This window comes from Vulpes vulpes, chromosome 7, assembly GCF_048418805.1.
Source record: "Vulpes vulpes isolate BD-2025 chromosome 7, VulVul3, whole genome shotgun sequence".
Taxonomy (NCBI): Eukaryota; Metazoa; Chordata; class Mammalia; order Carnivora; family Canidae; genus Vulpes; species Vulpes vulpes.
In genome coordinates this window covers 105,297,697-105,318,604 of record NC_132786.1, presented here as the reverse complement: position 1 = coordinate 105,318,604, position 20,908 = coordinate 105,297,697, and positions in this window count along the sequence as shown.

Sequence of the window (20,908 nt, the reverse complement as noted above, 5' to 3'; positions counted from 1 at the left end):
GGCTCTGCTCTAATCCATAACCCAGTTCTAATCCCCTAACCCAGAAAAAAAGTTTTTATTTTCTTCTCTGGGCTCCACAGATGCTTCCAGGTGAACTTTTGAAAGCTGCCCTGAGGTCTTTCAATATTCAAGTTGTTTCCAACCGAGGCAAGTGTCTGCTCTCAAACAGAGGAAGCCAGCAAATCAAAGTGTTCAAAATGGCTCTCCTCCCAGATCTCTTACCACTTTTCCTTCGCCTTCGCACATTTTCAGAGGCTTTAATTGAGCTCCAAGGGTAGAGCAGAGATACAGCATCACAAATACAGGCATATGACCTCCTTCCTCTACAAAGGGTGTTTCACAAAGGATGGGCTGGCAGTGGGAGGAGAAATCCTACAAAAACTTGGAATTTGCAGGCCTCCTCGAGCACCCATGAGACTTCCTGTACTTCCCTGTCAAAGGGGGCAAGCCTGGACTTTGCAGGCGCAGTTGTGCGGCCATATCAAGGGCACCCGCTGCCCTCCCCTTGGCTCTTGGATCCTGGGCTCTGCGGTTGCCTCTAAAAGACTCAAGTGGATGGAGAACTTCAAAGTCGGCCAACTCTTTCTTTCATTTCCCACCCTGGCCTTATACAGTATCTTTTGTTTATTAGTGTAAGGCCACACAGCAAAACAGATGGCTGGTTTCCAAATTCTTTAATGTGTTAAAGTGTCATTTGCATGCCACTGCCGTAATTTCAATATCTAAAAGCAGGGCCCGACCCGCTGGAATCCTGGAGATTCCAGTCTTCAAGGTGCTGGTTTTAATGCAGCCGAGAAAGGGGAGAACAATAAATTATGGCTAAGCATCCAAAGCCTTCTCTAGGTCGTGGAATAAATCAGTTAACAAGCAATGCATTTAGGAAACATTAATATACCTTTCAACAGGAAAACATTTGTATCTTTTTAGTTGTCCCAATCGATTAAATCAGAGGCGCTTACCACATCCTATTTCTAGGTCTCTCTTTTTGTTTTGGTCTCTCAGGAGCATGGTTGGTTAGCTCCCTGAAAAATGACAGCAATGGTGTCTGAAACAACAAAAGATAGAAAACACAAAAGTAGCACTTTAGTGATATATATTAAAAAAGGCCAAGAGTCTCAGTAAGGGACTGGGGGTAATTGCAAGACAAAATTCCAGTTTTCAATCGCTTTCTCCTCACTTCCTTCACACTCGTTCAAAGTACTCCCGAAATTCAGGGTGTCCCCAACCTAGGCTGAGTTGAGATCTTGCTCTTGGCTTCACCTTTGAAAGTTTACTTTTGGAGGCTATTCAGATGCGGTGGTGTTTTCCTCTGGGGCAATCAGATTCAAACCGATCAATATTTACTCAGTCTGAAAGGGTTGTTGAAAAGGCTGCTAACAACAAACTGCTTAGCTGCTCACCCCTGTTTAATCTCAGGTTCACTGAAAGTTCAAGAAGAGATGAATGCAGTGATGGGTCACTTTAGAATGAGTCCCAGCGGTTTATCTGAGCTCTCAGCTAAAGGCAACAATTATAGTTCCATCCCTCTTTGGGAAAGGGGCAACTTTCCTATTATTCTTTTGCTAAACAGTGTTTACTAGAAACTTAAAACACTTTCCTCTCTCTTCCTGGCTTTTTTTTTTTTCCTTGTAGGTGGGGAGAGGATCTTCCAGCTGCCCTCTGCCTCTCTCCTCTTCTAGCTTTCTGCCAATCCACTAGGTTTCATTTGACTTAAAATAAATTACATTGAAGATTTTTAAAATGTTAAATTAGCCTGACAGAAGACATCAGATTTATTTTAGATGCCAGGAGCTATGAAATGAGGCTCTTTGGGCCGTTAGAGCTTATCTTCTTTGCGAGAGTACAGGGCAAGATTGAATTGAAATCCATTTGCGTTTGAGTAATATCGACAATCAGAGCCCCAATATCCATCTGAGATGACTTTTTAGACAGGAGGTGAGAAGAGGAAGGGGTAATCCACTTGTGCAAAAAGCAAGTACCTCAGGTAGAAAGTCAACTTTAAAATTTTATGCTCGCCTAGTGCAGGCTATTGAGACAAGAAAGGAAAGACCCAAGGAAGCCAGTTGGGAATGGTGGGAGAAGATGCTGGCCACTGAAGCTAATTGCTACAGCCCTTCAGAGGTCAAAGTTCATGTAATCACTGCATAAATGCATACTAAATAGGGATTTATTAAGCTTTTCTGATGGCTGAGCACGTCTGTGAAAAAAAAACGGTCACTGCTGTTTGTGCTTCTTCCCGAAGAATAATCATTCTATCAGTAGAAGCTCTAGGAGCCTGAGTCTTTAATTTACTGTCTTGAATGACAGGATACCCTTCTGTTTTAAAAATTTGAAATCAATGCACGGACATCTTTCTTTATTTTGGATGGGACTGTAAAATAACTCGTTCTTAGAAACGTTATGATTTTTTTTCAATACACACAAGAACACAAGCTAGCTCGTCCTTATCAGACAAACTACTCTAGATGGCTAACTTTGGTGACTTTCTACTGTAGATAAGCCTACTATTGCCTACATTTCTGAGAGCACACACAAGTTCTGCCTTAGGACTTCAAGTGCCTAGATGATCAAAACTGAAAAGGACCCATTTACCCAATCTCTCATTTTAGGAATCAGAAAGATAAGGCGCCCAGAGGTGGATTGATTTGACTTAGTATCATCACCCTTATTTCCTAAATAAAAACCAGAGTAGTTTAGAATCTGAGGCCAGTGCACTTCTTGATTCTAAATTCCTGATTTGATTTTGCACCTTCCCATTTATTCTATGTGATTTGTTTTAGGCTGGATATTGTTCACATTTTCCCCCTTCTGGTTTATTAGCCATCCACTAAGTCCTTGACTTGGAAGCCACCAAGATTACTTGAATCTTTGAAACAACCTTCCAGTTGAATGTATCTGCCATCTTGTTGGAAGAATAAAATATTGGGCTACTTGCTGTTGAAGGCAAACGTTCTTAAAATAGAAAAATAGAACAGGTAAAATTCAACACATTTTTGTTGTTGTTGTTGTTGTTTTTGAACCTAGACTGGGGAAGAATAAATGAAAGAGCAGTTGCCTGTGCCCAAGTTCAACCTCCATTAAATTGTCAGGAGGTATCAGCTAGGAAGGGCTTAGAGATGTAAGGAATGTTCCAGGGGTTGCCTTAATCCTGAATCTTTCTCCGTGTTTGTTTCTGTTTGGTTTATGACATAGCACAGCTTCCGGAACTGTTCTGGTCTGTGTTTCTTAATTTCCTTCACGATTCACTCATGTGCCAAATACATATACATTAGGATAAAATTTCCTTGCAACACAACTTTTCACATTTTCCTTCCTTGGTGGGGTCCTACCGATCTCAGCAGAACCTGCTGCCCAGAGGTTCACCTATGACTGCCAGTGGAATCCCCAGCGTTTTGGACGCTTATTTTTACTAACACCAGCCATCGAATATAGCTAAACTTCAATTGCAGGCCGGCAAAGCAAATATCAATCAAGCAATCCTGCTGGGAGAGCCTCGCCTGTGAACCTCCCTCCACCCAATCTCAAACCCCAATCCCGTCCTGCATGCAACATATTCTGGAAGGGCTGCTTTTGGGGTTTATTGGAAACCAATGAAAAGACCCGACGTTTCTTTTTCTCAACATTTCCAGGCACAACTAAAACACGCGTCTCCTTTTTAAAAAACAAAAAACAAAAACAAAAAAGCCCAATTACATCTTTTTTTTCCTATTAAAAAAAGGAGGTGGAAAAAACGTCCCAGTCATAACATTAATCTATAGAAAATCAGGCTGTTTTTGCGTTTTCATTTTAGGCTTGGGCGTGCAGGGGGAAAATACGCGACGGCTTGCAACCGAAAAGAAAGCCAAAAATTATGCACTTTTTTCTCTCTTTTTTCCCCCCCTTTTTAAACTGGGATACTTCTTAGCTGCACCGGACACTTTAGCGTGCTTCCTTGGAAAAGGGAGAATCGCCACGGAACCAGAGCGGGAATGCAGAAAGCCGCGATTTAAACGAGTAGGGAGCCCTCCCCTCCCCCCTCCCCACGCCGCAAATATCGGCAATTCGGCTCCGCGGAGCTTCCCACCCAGGACGCCGGGGAGCTGCCGCGGGCCCGGGGACGGCGGCTGCAGCGCCAGCGCGGGCTCCGCGGGCTCCGCGGGGAGAGGCCGCCGGGCCCTCGGCGCCCCGCAGCGGGCGAGGGGAGCCCCGCCACCCGGGTTCAGAGGCTTCCCTTCGGCCCGAGCGTCCCCGCCCTCGCCCTCCCAACTCCTCGGCAGACGCCGCCGCCTCCCTCCGGCCGCGCGGGCCCCACGCGGAGCGGCCGGAAGCAGCGTCCGGGCGCATCGCGGGTGCGCGGCCGGGCCGCGGCGGGTGGGGGCGGGGCGCCGCCCCGGGGGCTGGCTCGGGGCGCCGCGGGGCCTCGGTTTCCTCATTCTTGCCCCGCCGCGGTCGCCTCGCCTTGCTGCCAGGTGCTCCGGGACGTGGCTGGAGCCCAGAGGTGCGGCCCCCAACGCCTGGGGCGCCCGACTCCTCTGGGTGGTGGATGGGTGGAGTGGGGTGGGGGTGGGGGTGGGGGGCTCGGGCCTTCCTTCCCCCCCACCTCCGGATGAGCGACCCAGGAGACACCTAGCCCCCTAGTTCATCGCTTAAGATGTGAAAGGGGAGGGAGGTTTTACTCCCTGCTTGCTTCCTCCGCCCAGCTATTTCCAGAGTATGTTTAATAGAGTAACCATACTGGTTCTAGAAAGTTCCACTTAGAGGTTTTGAAGGGTCGAGGTCGGGGTTGTGGGGGTGAGAAGTTTCTAGACGTTGGATGTTCTAGAGAGACTACTGCTTCTCTGGTCAAGGGAGCTCCTTGCCTCTCCAATGTCCTCTCCTCGTTTCAGTTGCAGAGTCAAACGGCCGGCTGGAGCCTTGCCTCAAGTCTCACTTACTTTTACAAAGTTTCCTGTACTGCTTCCCACTCTTTGAGGGGAGCCCCCCCCCCCAACTCCCATCTTTTACACATGAAGCTTTGTTAAACAGCTCCTACCTGGGATGGTGAACTCAACTATCCATTTGTGTTAGTCTTTGCTCCCCAGATGGATCTCAAGCTTCTTGAGGGCAGCCAGGGCCCTTGACTTCTAAGGACCTGAAGAAAGACGGTGCCTTTATTTTTTATTTAGTTTTAAAGAGTTGATTAATAAATAAATATTCATGAGAGACACAGGGAGAGAGGCAGAGACACAGGCAGAGGGAGAAGCAGGCTCCTTACTGGGAGCCAGATGCAGAACTGGATCCCAGGACCCTGGGATCACAACCTAAGCAAAGGCAGATAGATGCTCAACCACTGAGCCGCCCAGACATTGTCTGAGACAGCCTGCCTATTTATTTATTTATTTATTTATTTATTTATTTATTTATTTATTTATTTATTGACAGTCCCTTTAGAAGGAATTCTGGACAGGAATTCAGGATATCTGTGTTCAGTCTTTTGTCATTCACAGTATGAGCTTGAGCAGAACTCAACCTTTCTATACTTTCAGATTCTTGAATTATAAAATAAGGTGATTGTTCTTGTTGGCTTTTAAGTAATTCTCTAAAATTTATATGGTTTTTCAGTATTTCTGAAAATCTGATATTTAGGATTACTCTGCACGAAACCCAATGTCAAATACTATACATACATTAACTCATTTAATCCTCAGCCCCCAAAAGGAGATATTTTTATTATTTTGATTTTATAACTAAGGGAACAGAAGGCTCCAAGATGTTTAAGTAACTTGTCCATTGAATCCAGAGCCCAGACTCTTATCCACTGAACTCTAGTACTTCTCTACAGGGCCAACCACTTAAATCCTATACAAATTGTTACCAGCCTATCTCTGTTTGACACAGGCACTATAGTGGGGTAATTGCTCATTGGTAAAGAATTAGAGAGCTGGAGAAACTGATTTTAATATCAGACATGTATGCAAACTGTAGCTACACATTCTTGGGAAAATAAGCAAATGACAGATACTTGAATGAAAACAAAGCCAAAGAGAGATCAAATTTAACAATAAAGTCAATGAAGTGACTAATTTAACAATATAAGACTTTTTTTCCATATCTGACAGTAATTGATTAAGAGAATAATTTGCAGGGAGAAGAAAGATACCCTTTATATTTACAATTTATGTCTGTGACATGCCTAACATGGACAAAGATGGAAATATTCAATATGAAATACAGGTGTTTTTTGTCTTTGAAAGCTAGCATCCATAGGATTGGAAACATTTGAATGTGCAATATTCCATCTCAGTTTTCATTTGGTCATTTTATTTATTTTTTTAAAAAAGTTTTATTTATTTATTCATGAGAGACACATGGAGAGAGAGAGGCAGAGACACAGGCAGAGGGAGAAGCAGGCTCCATGCAGGGAGCCCAATGTGGGACTTGATCCCAGGACTCCAGGATCATGCCCTGGGCGGAAGGCAGGCGCTAAACCACTGAGCCACCCAGGGACCCCTCATTTGGTCATTTTATATACTGCAAATCCAGTCACAATTCCCATTTGAAGGAAAAAAAGAATTTATCTTCACTCAAAAGCCCTAGTTTACAACTTAGCACCTCTTGGGGCCTTGGCTGGCTCAATCGGAGGAGCATATGACTCTTGATCTTAGGGTGGTGAGTTCAAGCCCCACGTTGGGTGTAGAGATTACTTAAATAAATAAAACTAAAACAAAAAACAAAACAAAAAACCAACCCAACAGCTTATCACTTCTTGATTGAGAATAGCCAGAGGAACCAGGTTCAACGAGAACTTGAAGGTACTCCTTTATTATAAGCCCCAAAGAGAGTCAGTTTTTAAAAGCCAATTTTTCCCAGTACTCAGTTTGCAGGAAGTCAGATGAAGAGTTGTATGTAGAAGAACAAACTTTATTTCTTCCTACTTTCCTAACTTTCTTTTTTTAAAATTAATTAATTAATTTATTTATGATAGTCACAGAGAGAGAGAGAGGCAGAGACACAGGCAGAGGGAGAAGCAGGCTCCATGCACCGGGAGCCTGATGTGGGACTCCATCCCGGGTCTCCAGGATCGCGCCCTGGGCCAAAGGCAGGCGCCAAACTGCTGCGCCACCCAGGGATCCCCCTTTCCTAACTTTCATAAGTGGATAGGGACTTGACATTATTACAAACATTATAATATTACTGATATTTTTTAGTTATGGAATCACAGATCATCTAATCTGTTCTTTCTATTTTACAGGTGAAGAAACTGAGGCCCAGAAAGGTGCTAGCAGCAGTAGTGGTAAGAGAAAATATTTGCTTATATCTTTAATATATACTTAAGTGGATATTAAAAATGGCAGGCAAAATTAATCTCAGGATAGATACATTAACAACATCAATAATTAATTATTATATTCAGTATAGTAATTACAGTAATTACACTAATAATTAAATACTGAAGATCTAAATGTTATTAAGAATAAGCAGATTTGAATAACTAGATATATGGCCAGAGGGTTTCTTCCTTCCTACTTACTTCCATGAATCCTACAGACAGGGTGGCTGCTCAGATTCCTCTTATCCCATGGGTAAAGAGAAACTGGATAATCCACTTTATTTCTTCCATTTCGGAAATTCTTTATATGGTTTGATAGATGAGACAGAGACAAAATCAGGAAGAAAATCAAGCTTCTTAATCGTGCTGCCCAAGCCACTCAGATAGCATGTTAGCTGCAGCTTGGTTCAGGTGCCCTGGAACTTGAGGGCATTCTGACAACACTGATGTATTTCCTATGGAGCATAAAAACTTAATCTGCAGTTCGTTATGTATATAAAACATAATACCTCTACTAGAGAGATCCAGACTTTGGCAAGTTGTGACAACTTATATTTATTTATTTATTTATTTATTTATTTATTTATTTATTTAATTTATTTTTTTAAAAGATTTTATTTATTTATTAGAGAGAGAGTACAAGCAGGAGAGGGGCAGAGGGAGAAGGAGATTCCCCGCTGAGCAGGGAGCCCAATGTGGGACTCGATACCAGGACCCTGGGACCATGACCCGAGCCAAAGGCAGATGCTCAACCAACTGAGCCACCCAGGTGCCCCTATATTTATTTATTTAAAGATTTTATTTATTTATCCATGAGAGACACAGAGAGAGAGGCAGAGACATAGGCAGAGGGAAAAGCAGGCTCCCCGTGGGGAGCCTGATGCGGGACCCCGGGATCATGCCCTGAGCCAAAGGGAGATGCGCAACCACCGAGCCACCCAGGCATCCCCATGACAACTTATTTTTTATATTAACATTTATTGAAAACTTTCTTTGTGTCAGATGTTGACCTAAGAGTCTTCTATACATTTTCTCAGTTGTTCTTCACTGTCGCCTTATGATGTGAGTTTTATTTTCCCCACTTACAGATGGGAGAAACTGAGGCTTAGGGAAGTTCTATAAGTTTCTCACCATTAGCTAATGAGTGGTTAGTAAAGTTAAATTTGTAACCTGCTACAGTTAGTCCTCACATGTTGGAGCCTCATATTTTAAGAATGAGAGATAAAATATACTTTCCATCTCAAGCTAAAAGAAATAAAAGAATGTGGGAATAATGTAATTAAGACTAACTTTAAATGTAACTTCAAGTTGAAAATGTCTGTATGTTAGGTGTTAGGGAATTTCCCACTGTGAGTCAGAAAAGGCCATTATCATTGCTTTCTTGGTAGCCCCATCTGTTTTAGTACAGCCATAGTGAAGGTGCTAGAGATGGCAGTACCAGGTCTAGAGCTTTGGCAGGGTCGGTGGCAGCATAGGGTTCAGGGCAGAGACAGTTGTCTCACCAGACTAGCTCCCTGGTAATATTCAGCTCTGGCTCTGGATGCTAAGCTTTCCATTTATCTAGCTTGATTTTCAGTCTTCCTAGCATTTTTCTGAGCTACCTGCATGTTCCTTTTCCAATTAAACTACCAGTAGTGGGGCAGCCTGGGTGGTTCAGTGGTTTAGCGCTGCCTTCAGCCCAGGGTCTGATCCTGGAGACCCGGGATCGAGTCCCACGTTGGGCTCCCTGCATGGAGCCTGCTTCTCCCTCTGCCTGTGTCTCTGCCCCCCCCCCACCTCTCTCTCTCTGTGTGCCTCTCATGAATAAATAAATAAAATCTAAAAAAAAAAAAAACTCACCAATAGTCACTTTCTGTTGCTTACAACTAAGAATCGTGATTCATGTACCATGTAATATACCAAATGATGGTGTTTTGAAATTTCTTTTATTAAAAGACTTTATTTTTAAGTAATCTCCACATCCAGTGTGGGGTTCGAACTTATAGCCCTGAGAGTCACATACTCTACCGACTGAGGTAGCCAGGTGCACCAAGGTGCTTTGAAATTTTTTAAGCCCAGTGGACTGTGGCTGGGAACTGTGGGAGGAAAGTTGGACTTGTAATGTGGAAAGTATCTATATAAATGGGATGGGCCAGATGGATGGCAGCTTCTTCAAATTCTATTTTCTCTTTTTTCCCCAACTTTGGGCTCTTTTTTTTTTTTTAAGTTTTATTTAAGTAACCTCTACACCCAACGAGGGGCTTGAATTCCAACCCCAAGATCAGAAGTTGCATACTCCTCTGACTAAGCCAGTCAGGCACCCCGGGCTCTTTTTTTTTTTTTTTTAAGCTTTTATTTATTTATGAGAGACACAGAGACAGACAGGCAGAGACACAGGCAGAGGGAGAAGCAGGCTCCATGCAGAAGTGGGACTCGATCCTGGGACTCCAGGATCATGCCCTGGGCTGAAGACTGTGCTAAACCACTGAGCACCCGGGCTGCCCACCCCTGGGCTCTTTTTAATGCACATTCATTTTGCTTTGTTAAACTTATACAAATATATTGGGGTGTCTGGGTGGCTCAGTTGGTTAAGTGCCCAACTCTTGATTTTGGCTCAGGTCATGATCTCAGGGTCATGAGATTGAGCCCCATGTCTGGCTCCAGACTCAGTGCTCCACAAGGGCATCCACAGGCAGATGCCTGAGATTCTCTTTCTGCCCCTCCCCCCCTTAAAAAAAAAAAGGATACCTAGGTGGCTCACTTGGCTAAGAGTCTGCCTTTGGCTCAGGTTGTGATCCAGAAGTCCTAGGATTGAGCCCCACGTTGAGTCTCTGCTCTTGGGAAGTCTGCTTCTCCCTCTGCCTCTTACCCCATTTGTATTCTCTCTCTCTCAAATAAATAAAATCTTTTAAAATAATAAATCTTTAAAAAAACTGAATATATTTAAAAAGCCAAAATGGCCCTATACCCAAGAAAATGCAAAATTATCTAATTGACTTGTAGAACACAGCTTACATTCTATTTTATTTTACAGCTTTCCTATCTTATCTTGAGTAGTTATTCTTCTGAAGCTGGCCCTTTATGTACAACAGTGGCTGACACTTGTTGATAACTCACATTGTGCTAGGAGCTATGCTAAGCACTTTACTTGGACTGGCTCATTTCTGTCCTCTGCACTATGAGGTGTAGGTAGGTATTATTATAACCTCTATTTTAAAGAAGAGGAAACTAAGGGGAGAGCCCACTCAGGTAAAAAATAGCAAAGCTCACTCTTAAACCTAACAGTCTGACTTCTGAACACTCATTCTTCCAAATATTGTATATACTTTTCTCCTGAAATGGTTTGACTGACCCAACTTTTCTTTTTCTGACTTTTCCTCTTTCTCATTCTCTCTCTCTCCCTAGTTTTTTCTTTCTTAATTGAGAATGACTTGAAAGCATCCAGTCCAGTCCCTAATTGAGCATCTGTAACTGTGTGAGGTGACTGGTTCCATAGCTATCAGCTGCAGGTGCCTTTGAGAAGCACCTATAGGCTTGCTCTTTTGGCCTCATGAATTCCTTCTAGCTTCACCTTTTCCTGACCTCCACTGTCCCTTTCCCCTCTACCCCTCACGTGGAATTCTTGTTCTCATCTCCTTATTCCAGTTTTTCTTGCTGCTTTATATTTCAATCCTGTCTCATGACTTTGCTTCTTTGTTAATTAAGGCATTTATTAAGGGATGATGTAAAATTTTACAGAGAGAAGATACCACTCATTTTCAAGGAGTTTATAAAACAATATGAAGCATATAATCTGTTACCTAATTTATGCTATATTATATTATGTATTAATATTTTATTAGAATTTAGTTAGGCATTTAAGCTTTTAGATTTTTTTAAAAGCTTTTTTATTTTATTATAGAAGTTCTGTTGAATGGGGGCCCTTGGTTGGCTCCATCGGAAGAGCGTGCGACTCTTGATCTTAGGGTCATGAATTTGAGCCCCACATTGGGTGTAGAGATTACTTTAAATAAATAAATAAAACTAAAAAAAAGTCCTATACTCTCTCTCTCTCATGATAAATAAATAATTTTTTTTAAAGTCCCATAGAACAATTGGAGGTGACATTCCTTTCTCTTCAAAATGTGTAACTTGAGATTCAGTCTTTAGTTCTGGTTGGGGGCAGTGATCAACATGTGATTTGGGTTGAATGCTAAGGTTTTATGATGACATTTGCTGGAGAAGACAAGGTGTCTGGTAAATGTTAACATAAACTACATGCCCCTAGTTTGACTGTGAAAGACAAGGGAATGGAAGAGAAGAGAGTAAGAATTATAGAAATGTGGGGGCTTTTCAAGTACTTGTGAGTCAGAAAGGCTGAAAAAGAGGAGGATAAGATAGATGGAAATGGCCCTGGGGAGATCGTGTGTTTAGAACAATGTGAATCTAATTTTGGGCAAATTCTGTAGATGGAGTTCAAAGATGCTACCAAGTTAGAGTTCTTATGGTTTCAAGGTGATCAGTCTTTCTAGATCCAGTGCTGGAATATATGAGAGGTGAAGAAGTTAAAAAACAAACAAAAACCCGACTCTGGTTTTGTTTTAAAAAGGAAAACAGGAACTACTGTCAAAGCAAAGATAACTTACCCCTAATTTTAATGTGTCTGTGCAATGATATATGTATATGCATAGGTCGCTTTAGGAAGAACCTTTCCTCCTGATGCCACACTGTTCACATTGTTCACCTGCCTTCTTAAATTCCCTCCAAAGAGCCATCCTTTTTATATCCCCAGGGAGTTTGTGACCTGGGATGAGTCCCCTGTCTCTATTTTTTCCTAAGACCTTGAAGCCTTAGCTAAATGCTGTTTCCTCGGAGAGGCCTTAACTTAGTACCCCGTTTGTTTCCTTTACACACTTCCCACAGTTTGCAAATGTAGTTTTATATTTTTTGTCTCTCCTTCTCAACCATAAGCAACCTATATCCTGAGAACTTTTCTATCTATTCAACACTTTTTGTCCACCCCCCAACTTCCACATAGAGTTCCTGTTAGTGACTGCTTAACAGACATTGAATGAATGTTTATATTAATGAGGGTCTGGCTAGACTGCTATAACAAAGAAATCTAAAAATACAGTGGTTTACGGGCACCTGGGTGGTTCAGTCACTTAAGCATTCAACTCTTGATTTCAGCTCAGGTCATGATCTCAGGGTAGTGAGACCCACCCTGGGGCTCCATGCTGGGCACTGAACCTGCTTAAGATTCTCTCTCTTGGGCAGCCCAGGTGGCTCAGCGGTTTAGCACCGCCTTCAGCCCAAGGCCTGATCCTGGGCACCCAGGATCGAGTCCCACATCAGGCTCCCTGCATGGAGCCTGCTTCTCCCTCTGCCTGTGTCTCTGCCCCCGCCCCCCATGTCTCTCATTAATAAATAAATAAAATCTTAAAAAAACAAAAGATTCTCTCTCTCCCTCTCCCCCACTTCTGCTCACTCTCTCTGTAAAACAAAACAAAACAAAACAAAACACCAATAATGGCTTAAATATGGCTGAAGTTTAACTCTCTTGCATGTAAAATTTCAGAGGAAGGTAAGAGCCCAGACGGTGGAGTGCCTTAGCACCATGAGGTCATTCACAATCTGAGTTTCTTCTACTGTGCTCCTCCAGTATTCCTTAGGTCTTGTCTGCATGGTCAAATCTTGGCCACCTCCACATTCCCATTCTGTCTGTTCCTAGGAAGAGGGATAGAATGAAAGTGGAAGGCAAGCAATTTCCTATAAAGTAAGTGACTTGCAAGCAGCACACCTCACTTTTATTCATGTTTTGTTGTGATAAACTTAGTCATAAGGACACACTTACCAGTAGAGAATACTAAGAAATGTGGTCTCTGGGTGGGTAGCCACGAGCTATCTAAAATAGAAGAAGGGAATGACTGGGTAGCTCAAGTGGTTGAGTGTCTGCCTTTGGCTCAAGGTGTGATCCTGGGGTCCAGGGATGGAGTCCGCATCAGGCTCCCTGCAGAGAGCCTGCTTCTCTCTCTTGTCTATGTCTCTGCCTCTCAAGAATAAATAAATAAATAAATAAACAAATAAATAAATAAATAAATAAAATCTTAAAAAAATAAAGTAGAAGAAGGAGATAATGAGAATTGGGGATTAACTAACCATTTGCCCTATTGTTGGGTAAATGCTTGTTGAAAGAATGAATATTCATTCTTATATTATCAGAGGTTGGAATAATATAGGAGCTTGAGGGCTATGTTTTAGGACTTCAGAAAACAAGGATGTGATAAAAAGAGTATTAGACACTAGGATAGCATAAATATGTTCAGCGATACAACCTGCTCACCTGCAAATTTGGGGCAAGGGAGAGTTAAGGATCAAGAAATTGAGCAAAGCAGGTGCAGGGCAGCTCTGGGTCTTGTGATTACACACCTGGTTTTGTTAGAATTTGGGTATAAAATCTCTCCCTTCAGCAGGCTTCCAGAAACAAGCCCTTAGCTAGCTCCCTGGTCAAGAGGAAGCTGTTTTGAGGCAAAGACATTACTTGACTACTGACCTTGTCTCTTTATCATCCTAAATTTGACACTAACAAAGGCTTTGAAAGCTTAAGGCCCAAACCAGTGCCAAACCAAATAATAACTATTTCAAAGGATGTGGATAAAATTTATTTTCCACTGATATATCCTGATACGAAAATAACATTTTAATGAGTGAAGGCTGAGTATGGAGTCCTATGACAATGCTTGTACCTGCCCTCCTCTCTGAAGGGCAAAGGGCATCTCGGAAGGCTTATCATCTACTGGCCTGACCACATCAGTGCTGAGGAGAGGAAGTGGCCCAGCTGCTGCCACAGCCGGAGCTGTCGTCATGTCTGTGGCTGCAGGAGACACTGGGCTCAGTGTTAGCCTCTTTTTCCTTAAATTTCCTCAGCACAAAAAAAAGCTAACCATTCCCCTTTGCCCTTTTGGCAAAAGATTAGGAAACCCGGTTTGGGGCTGTCTGGGTGGCTCAGCGGTTGAGTGTCTGCCTTTGGCTTAGAGGTTGATCCCCGAGTCCTGGGATCGAGTCCCGCATTGGGCTTCTTGCATGAAGCCTGCTTCTCCCTCTGCCTATGTCTTCACCTCTCTCTTCTCTGTGTCTCTCATGAATAAATAAATAAATTCTAAAAAAAAAAAAAAATTGTTTTGCCCCTCTCTGCCTTTTGCCTTGTCAAACTCCTTGAACTGAGTTCATGGGTCTGTCCTCTGTGAAACCTGCTTCACAGAGAGTGAATCCCTGCTCTGCTGTGCTCCCTTTGAATTTTCTACTTTTTAGAGCAGTTAGCACTTTTGGAGTTGAAATTCTTCTTTGTGCCTCTTTGTAAACTTCTCCAGGATAGACATCATATCTTATCAATTATTGATTCTCTCCGCCTTGTACAATACTTGGGACATGGTAGGCAGTTGCTAAATTTTTGTTGAATGCATGAGTGAGGGATGGAATAATTCTTTGGGTTCTTTCCGCAGCTTCTTAGCTATACTAATATGCTTGCAATTCCCAAGGTTTAGCACACCAAGTATGATTCCAAGTTCTTCCAAAATGTTGTGGGTTTTTATTTTAATTTCAATTTTACTTGCTTACTGATGTTAAATGGAAGTTCAAAATTCTTTAATAGAGAATTAACCTTTTGTTATGGAATGAGGTGTAAAATGGTTTAAATGTAAATGTTGTTTGAATTATCATACTGACTGAAGCTCAATGAAACTAAAGTGTAACCAAGCAGTCAATCAAAAAGTGTAAATAACTGATACTTAGTCTTTTTTGTTTTGACAGAGGGGTGGAGGTCAGAGAAAAGTTGGTGCTTCGGCCTTAGTGGGGGTGGAAAAGGATGGGAGGTCAAAGGGTCACCTAGGTAGAAACAGAGGCTAGAAAGGGAAACTAGGGGCCACTTATTTAGTTCTTCTTTAATGTCTCCATTTTAGGGATAAGTATGACACAGGGTGCTCATGTTTGCAATTTTGTGAGAATGGTGTTGGGAACTATATGGCACACACACACTGCTTTATAGGATTTGTTATGATTTGGGTGTTTATGCATGTGTGCACTTAAAAAAAAGTTGACTTTGTTGCAGAAGAGTTTTTCAGAAGAGTTAATTAAGGGTTATATAACCTAGATTGTACTCAAAAATACCTCTGCTGGTAGTAGAACAGTTTAGATACATTGCATGATTGACTAGGTGATATTGGGGATGGGCCTGGACAGGAATGGGTAGAAGTTATGCCAAGATTTGATTTTGAGTTGGAGTCCCTGGAACGGGGATTGCCATAATCTGTTTCATGTTATCAGAGGATCTCAGAAACCTCAGATTTTACAGATAGAGCTGCTTAATTAAATAGCTCCAGGCACTTTGTAAGCTTCCAGTTAGTTCTCTCAGTATGTTTGGAAGTGGAGAGCAAATATGTGCAAACAGAGGTCCAGTGCTACACAATTGGTTTAAAATTTGCTGCTTGTGCAATACCAAATGATCAGTTTGACTTTTTTTTTTTTTTTTTAAAGCTTCCATGAACTAGAATTGAGCTAGAGTGCTAGAGTATTAGTTTGAAAGTCAGATGTCCTAGGTTTGTTTCTGGCTCCACCCCGAATAGCTTTGTGACATGTCACAGATCTCATAGATCACTTCTCTCAGGGTAGAGGTGAGATTCTTTTTTTTTTTTTTTTTAAGATTTTTAAAAATTTATTTATTCATTCATGAGAGACACACACACATACAGATAGAGAGAGAGGCAGAGGGAGAAGCAGGCTCCATGCAGGGAGCCCGACATGGGACTCGATCCTTGGTCTCCAGGATCACACCTTGGGTTGAAGGCAGCACTAAACCGCTGAGCCACCCAGGCTGCCCTGGAGGTGAGATTCTATGAACCTCAGGGTTCATTTTAGACCTAAGGCATTCTGTGTTAATATTCCATTACAATAAGTAGGGCGTTTGACATAGCAAACTTATAGCAGAGTTTGGACTGGAACACATTTCTTATAACCTATTTAACCTCTACTTTTGTTTTGTTTTACTTTTTAAATTGAAAGATAGCATGCACATGGTAAATGCATAAAGTACACTAATCTTAAGGGTACAGATTGCTGAGTATTTATTTATTTATTGCTGAGTATTTTTAAAGTAGGTATTAAGTTGTAATTTAGTTATAACAAGATTCAACCTTTTTAAATGTATAGTTTGATGTGTTTTGATAACTGTATTCCATCATGTAACACCACCCAAATCAAGATGTAGATGATTTCCATCATCCCCCAAAGTTCTGTTGTGGCCTTTTGCAGTCAATCCCCTCCTACCCCAAGCTTCTTGGCAACCACTGATCTGTTTTCTATCCCTATAATTTTGCACTTCCAAAGTGTCATGTAAATGAAATCATACTGTATATAGACTTTTACGTCTGACTTTTTTCCCATAATCTTTTTAAGATTCATCACAAACCCATATAATTGCGATGTAGATCAAGATATAGTACTTTTCTGGGACCCAAAATGTTCTTGTACATCCTTTTCTAGTCAATAATCTTCTCCCACTCCTCTGATTTCTACCATTGTATTAGTCTTATCTATTTTGTGTCTCAGAAAAATAGAATCATACAGTAGGTACTATATGCCCCCCCCCTTTTTTTTTTAAATTTTTTTTTTTTTTTTATGATAGTCACACAGAGAGAGAGAGAGGCAGAGACACAGGCAGAGGGAGAAGCAGGCTCCATGCACTGGGAGCCCGATGTGGGATTCGATCCCGGGTCTCCAGGATCGCGCCCTGGGCCAAAGGCAGGCGCTAAACCGCTGCGCCACCCAGGGATCCCTATATGCCCCCCCCTTAATGTAATATCTGTAAGATTCCTTCATGTAATAGCTGGTAGTATGTTCTTTTAAAAAATCACTGTGTGGCATTCCACTATATGAATATATCACATTTCATTTATCCATTCTACTGATAGAATTTGGGTTGTTTCTAATATTTGGCTATATTGAATAAATCTATTATGAATATTCTTTTTAAAAAATATTTTATTTATTTTAGAGAGAGAGAGCTCAAACAGGGAGAGGGGTAAAGGGAGAAGGACAAGCAGACTCCCTGATGAGCAGGTAGCCTGATGCAGGGCTCAATCCCAGGACCCTGAGGTCACAACCTAAGCTGAAGTCAGATACTTAACCAACTGAGCTACCTACCCAGGTGCCTCTGTTATGAACATTTTTTGTTGATGTTCTTTGACAATATTTGTTTGAGAACATGCATTCGTATGTCTTGGTTATATTCCAGGAGTGGAATTGCTAGATCATAGGCAAGGCACATGCTGTCGAATGGTTTTTTTGAAGTGGTTGTACCAATTTATCCTGTCACCATTAGTATATGAGAGTTCCAGTTACTCCACAGCTTTGTCAATACTTGGTATTGCCAGTCATATTTTAGCCTTTCTGGACAGTTGTAGAGTTACCACTATTTTTCCCCATTTTTTTTATTGTGGTAAAATACACATAGATAAAATTTATTTTCATAACCATTTTCAGTGTACAGTTCAGTCATATTAATACATTCATAATGTTGCGCAGTCATCACCACCATCCATCTCTAGAATGTTTCATCTTGAAACATTCTAAAAACTGAAACTCTATACCCATTCAACAATAAATCCCTTTTCCCTTCTTTCTTCCAGCCCCTGGCAACCACCATTCTACTTTCTGTCTCTATGAAGTTGGCTATGCTAAGTACTTCGTATAAGTGGAATCATACATTATCTGTCTTTTTGTGGCTGGCTTATTTCACTTGGCATAATGTCCTTAGATTCATCCATGCTATAGCATGGTTGCAGAAATTCCTTCCTTTTTAAGGCTTAATAATATTCACTATATATTGTTTAAGGTTAATTAATATTTATATCCTGCTTATCCACTCATTCAATAGCAGACACTTGGGTTCCTTCCATGTTTTAGTTATTATGAATAGTGTTGGTATGAACATGGGTTTATAACTATCTTTTTGAGACCCTACTTTCACCTCTTTTGGATATATGCTCAGAAATGGATTTGCTGGATCCACTCTTATTACCATAATAGATCATTGTATTTTAAATTTTTTGAGGAACTACCATACTGTTTTCCATGAGGGCTGTACCATTTTATATTCCTACCAGTAGCACACAAAGGTTCCAATTTCTCCATATCCTGCCAACATTTGTTATTTTCTGTTTTTTTTTTTAATAATAGCTATCCTAATGGGTATAAAATGGTATCCCATAGTAGTTTTGATTTGCATTTCCCTGATGATTAGTAATATTGAGCATCTTTTCATGTGTTTATTGGCCATTTGTATATCTTCTTTGGAGAAATATCTATTCAAGTCCTTTGTCCATTTTTAAATTGGGATATTTGGGTTTTTTTTTGTTGAATGTTAGGAGTTCTCTGTTCTGGATATTAGTAAATACTACTTTTAAATAGAGTGAAATTGCACGTGCAACCCCAATAGTACAATTCAGAGGTGTGGAGTAATGAGTAATGAGTAAGACAACAAACAGGGTTAAGCAGTGGTAGAGACACCTTTTTTTTTTTTTTTAAAGATTTTATTTATTTATTCATGAGAGAGAGGGGGGCAGAGACATAGAGAAGAAGCAGGCTCCATGCAGGGACCCTGATGTTGGACTCGATCACGGGATCACGCCCTGGGCTGAAGGCAGGTGCTAAACCGCTGAGCCACCCAGGGATCCCAGAGACACCTTTTGTTAGCAAAAAGACTCAAGTTAAAAAAAATTTATTGTATCTGTATCACTAAGAAATAATGGTGATGGTGGTGGGGAACCTTTCCTTCCTGATTCAATCACCCCACCTCCCCTTTAATATTTATCTAATTCCAGTTTCCCCTGTAAGATAATATCTAGGGTGTTGGTTGGTGAGGACCCCGTACTTTGGCCTTATCAAAAGAAATAGATGAGTTTTTTCCTCTTCATTTGAGATGGCCTTTGGAAGTCACTATCAAACCTCTCCTGAAATCAGGGTGATAAATGTTCAAGAACAGCAGGGTAGTTGCAGAAAATCCATGAATGGTGTGTGGGTCTGTATGTGTGTCTGGAGCAAAAATATACTCATATCTTCAAAGATAGCAGTTTCCAGGAAACACAGTGAGGCCAAGAGGTTCGTTTAGGATTCCACTGTTATTCTTGATGTTGATAGCACCAGGCAGGTTTGAGTTGGTGGGCTATGGGTGGGCCTTGCAATGTGGTTGTTCATCTGATAACATGCCTGTGAAAGTACAGCTCAAACTGTCAGGGTTTTTTGTACTCTATACCTAATGTAGACTGTATAATGGAGTTTTATGTGTACCTAAGAATCAGTATGCATTTTAGAGTATTTCTGGCTGCTCTACAAATACATGAATCAGATTAAAGAATAGTCAGTCAGACTTGTATTAAATATATATTCCCATAATGGTAATTATCTTTTTTTCTTGGCTTGACATTATTATAGCAAGCTAAAATAATAGGAGATAAGTAGCTATTATAAATGAACCATTAAAAGCAACAGTGAGCCAAAGTTATCATTGATCTCTCCCTGTCTCTTACTTTATAAAAACTAATGTAGTGAATTGCCTTGGACTTACCTACTTTAGTAATAAATCTGTTGTGTCAGGGCAGGGACCTGATGTTTTCTTTTACTCGTAATTTATAGTCTATTGATTTAATCCTCTGAATATCTCACCCAATTTTATAGCATAAAACCATTTCTTAATTGAAAGACAAAGGAAGCTTGGATGAGACCACATGGCAGAATGTTTTTATTGAAGATTTCTACTTGATCAATAAATAGCCAAATAAATATGAACTTATTTTTCAGTGACAGTTTCAAGTTGAAAAGACAAAAAAAGAAAAAAAAAAAGAGACGCTTTGATTCATCATCTATGTGGGTAATCAATTTATAGATATATTTAGAAATTTAGATTTTTTTTTCCATGGGCAGGAGAGAGAGAGGCTTCTGGAAACATTTTAAGGAGAATACTAGCTTCTTTTTTTAGTGAGTTATAAACAAGAATGTAGAAAATGAACTCAAGTAGCAGACAGTTTAATGGGACTACATAAAACATTGATGTTGTACTGCTAAAGCTCTTTCCTCAACTTGTGGAAAAGAAAGCCAGCACTTTATGCTCCTCCAGCCAAAGACTGGAACCTTTCCACTTGGCTGTATATGCCAGGATGCCAGGTGCCACACCACCACTTGCCCGGCCACTTGAATAGAACTAACTGCCGACTTCCTCTTACTGCCAGTTTTAGATTTCTGGCAATGAGGATTAACATAGCCCTGCCCTAGCCCTGTCCATCTGCACAGATCTTGAGCTTAGTGTCCTGCTCCTGAGCTTTCTTCCCCACTTGTCTCTAGCAAAAGTGTAATGAATACCATCAAATATCACCGAGAAAAGGCTAAGAAATAGCAAATACAATAGAGATGAAACAGGATTCATTTGACAGAAGGCTTTTCTCTATTTTTGTCTACTTGCCTACTTATTTATTTGTTTGATTTTCTTCCGATGTCATAGATTTTACCCAGGTAAGCTAAGAAAAAAAAAAAAAAAAAAAAGACCATGCATCATTGTCCTGTCACAAGCATAACTCAGCTTGGAAGGAAGCAATTTGAGGATGGCTATCTTAT